The sequence below is a fragment of the Triticum dicoccoides genome, chromosome 1B (assembly GCF_002162155.2).
Source record: "Triticum dicoccoides isolate Atlit2015 ecotype Zavitan chromosome 1B, WEW_v2.0, whole genome shotgun sequence".
NCBI classification, from domain to species: Eukaryota; Viridiplantae; Streptophyta; class Magnoliopsida; order Poales; family Poaceae; genus Triticum; species Triticum dicoccoides.
In genome coordinates, this window is record NC_041381.1 from 311175665 (window position 1) to 311178043 (window position 2379).

Here is a 2379-nt window from a genome sequence, read left to right on the forward strand (position 1 = left end):
TAGGAAGGGGACGACGCGGAGCCGGGGAAGATGCGGCAGTGGATGCCCACGCGTAGAGGAGTACGAGGGTTCACTGGTTTGCTGCGGTGTGAGGCTGCCATCGCCGCAGAATAACAGGGTGTGTGGGTGAGTAGAGGGATGGCCTGGCCAGCGGTGGGAGTAGTAGGGGACGGTGAGGCCTCCACCGCATCGCAGCCGGCCAAGGGAGGCAGGAGCACGAGGCACGACCGACGCTGGTTTGGGCGGTTGGAGCAAGAAGACCAGAGGTTAAAGAAGCACTACGACCGTTGGATGGACATCGTACGGTCGCTGGAGCTAGAATCGTGCATATTGACTATGTTCACAAAGCCCTCCGTCCCCGTCAACTTAGTAGGCCCACAAGTCAGCCTGCCACTATACTGGGTCCCAGCTAACAGGGGGAGTATTCATTTTTTTGTGCGTAATAAGGAGGCACTTACTTGTGTGCGAAGATATAGCTGGTGGGTCCGAGCTGTCAGCGGTGGTAACATTTTTTCGTGAAATACAGAGGCCCTTTCGGTGGCTACCTTATGTCAGGTGGAGGAATCATTATTTTGCGCGTAATAAGGAGGCATTTCCTTGCGTGCGGCCGTGGACCCAGCTGTCGGCCTCTCACGTACAGTCCACTTCAGATGCATGTCGGTCGTTGACCACGTTGACCAGGCCGCGCCGAGAGCACCAGGGTGGTGGACGACGGCGAGGCCTAGGAAGGGAACAACACGGAGGCATGGAAGACTTGGCAGTTGTTTCCCACGCGGAGGGGAGTACGACTGTACGAGGGTTTACTGGTTCATCTGCCGTCGCCGGAGAATAACAGCAGGTGTGGTTGAGTAGAAGGATGGCTAGGCCAGCGATGGGAGTATGGTGGGGCAGTGACGCCTGCGCGGTAGCACAGCCGGCCGCGGGGAGGAGGGAGCAGGCAGTCCCGTCGGCGCTTGTTTGAGTGGCTGGAGCAGGAAGAGCAGAGATTGAAGAAGCACGACGGCCGTTGAATGGACATCCAACAGTCACTGCTTGTGCGTCAACCTTTTTTTTAGGAAAGCCTCAAATCTGTGGAAAACAGCATACAGCCTGTCTGCCATTATTTGTAATAATTTACATCCCATTTGCTAATTCTTAAGGTTTTTTTGAGCCCATATTCTTTTTGTTAGCATTACAGCCCATATTGTGGCCATGGTTAAAAAATTATACGAAATTTTGCATATTTCGGTGCGGTCCGTACTGTTTTTAATCCCGAAATTTGGACTCACATTCAAACTGATTTTAAAAATAAATGTATATCAATATAAAATCCAACAAATTCTCCATGCATAAAAATTAATGTAATTTAAAATCTCAAAATGAGAAAAAGATATTTGAAACTAATTGCTGGTTTGATGTGTTTTAAAAATGTACAACCCATTTCTCATTACTAATAGGCCATTTTCTCAGCCAGCCGAATGAAGCTCTCCTCGTCTTGAAAGATTTGCAATCCAACAGGCCTAACAAAGCGACTTACTTGGCAAATAACAAAAAAACTGGGTTGTGGCCTTGGACCCAGCTGTCAGCCTCTCCACTGTAACGCCCCGGATTCGATGCGCCAGGTGTCCGCCAATTATTCGCCGTCGTTGCCATGTCATTTGCTTGCGTGTTGCATTTTGCCATGTCATCATCTGCATTTCATATGCATGTTTTTCAAAACTTGCAACCGTTCGGGTTCTCCCTGTTCTCTCTGTTGTCCGTTCGGAGCCCGGACCTCTCGCGCGCGCCCGTCGCCCCTCTCAGACCTTGTTTTCGTGTGCGGGTATTAAACTTTCTCGCAATGGCCCAAGGCTTGCCAAGTGGCCTTGGTACACCACCAGTAGACCGCCTGTCAAGTTTCGTGCCATTTGGAGGTCGTTTGGTACTCCAACGGTTAACCGGGAAACCGTAAAAGCCTCTTTCGTCTTGCAGCCCAACACCCCTCCAAAGTGGCCCAAAACCCATCCAAACCCCCTCCATGCTCTTCGCCGTTCAATCACGATCGTGTGGGCGAAAACCGTGCTCCATTTGGAGTCTGCTAGCTCCCTCTACCTATATATTAGTCCCCCTCCCCCGAATTCGCGGATGAACCCTAGCCTTCCTCCTCCTAGCGCCGACGGACGCGTCCATCCCACGTCCGGACATGTCGACCCGTCCCCGCCACCGCCCTGCTCTAGTGAGAGCGCGACACCTGTCCTCGCGCCGCCTCCCGCCGCCGCGGCCCGCTGGGCCCAAGCGCGGCCCGCCCAGGCCCGCGTGCGCCGCCCCGCGCTCCAAGCGGCGCCCCCGTGCCCGTGCGCCCTCCGCCACCGGCCGGCCCCTCGCCACCGACCTCTCGCCGTCCCCGGCCGGCGACGCCCT